Source organism: Fukomys damarensis, unplaced genomic scaffold (assembly GCF_012274545.1).
Source record: "Fukomys damarensis isolate Sample0158 unplaced genomic scaffold, DMR_v1.0_HiC HiC_scaffold_17, whole genome shotgun sequence".
NCBI classification, from domain to species: domain Eukaryota; kingdom Metazoa; phylum Chordata; class Mammalia; order Rodentia; family Bathyergidae; genus Fukomys; species Fukomys damarensis.
In genome coordinates this window covers 23,953,702-23,954,474 of record NW_022900929.1, presented here as the reverse complement: position 1 = coordinate 23,954,474, position 773 = coordinate 23,953,702, and the positions used below count along the sequence as shown (strand labels likewise).

At 49.8% G+C, this 773-nt stretch overlaps 1 protein-coding gene across 1 annotated transcript in view; it reads left to right on the top strand.

Annotated features, from left to right (window-relative positions):
• Nucleotides 1-368: 368 nt before the first annotated feature.
• Tpst1 (tyrosylprotein sulfotransferase 1) overlaps nucleotides 369-773 on the top strand; it is a 90,722-nt gene continuing 90,317 nt past the window's right edge. Inside the window, exon 1 of the mRNA XM_010625000.3 lies at nucleotides 369-528. The gene's annotated coding sequence lies outside the window, so the exon portion shown is untranslated. The remainder of the gene's footprint in view (nucleotides 529-773) is intronic.

Genomic DNA, 773 nt, shown 5'->3' with positions numbered 1-773 from the left:
ACTAGATAGCATTTTACTCAGCCACTAATCAGAATAACCTTGATGAACATCTAGGTTATTCTTACTTTTAAACTAGTATGAATAATTCATGTAGAAGTTTTTGCGTGAATCAACCCTGGTCTAAAATACTTGCTGGACCTCCCTCCTATAAGTAACAAAACTGGTGTTGAGGTGATAGGGCAGGAATCTTGGATACCGATGTCAGATCCTGAGCCCATGCTTTGAGAGCAGATTAGTAGAGTTGACATAACTGCTTGGTCCCCTTAGGACTTGCAAAAATGAATGATTAATTTTCAGTTGTGCAACTTCAGCCCTCTCCTCTACCTCTTTCCTTTGCCCTTCCTTCTCCTTCTTCGTGGTTTTAGCTCCTTTTCTATCAGTCAGTTCTCCACCCATCACTATCGGAACAGACACCACTCTCGCTCATTTACACTTTGGGGTGTAAGGGAATTGTGTGCGATTTGACGTGCGTATCTGAGAGCTATGATCCACGTTTTGACAGCAACCCCGCCAGCAGCGGGCAGAGAGGTATGTGTGAAGCCCTAGCAAAGGAAGGGGTATCCTGGGAAAGCTCTTTCTCGTCCAGTTTCAAGGATTCACGGGTGAAGGCCTTCTCGGTTATTCATGTGGGGGAGGGGGGCCGCGGACAGTCACCTCCCAGAGGTTCACCTCCCCTAGCCCACGCGTACCGTTGCTCCGGCAACCGCGCAGGCAGGTGACGCCCGTGAGCCTTGAGGCATGCGCAGACGCTGGGCGGTGGCAAGGGGCGGGGC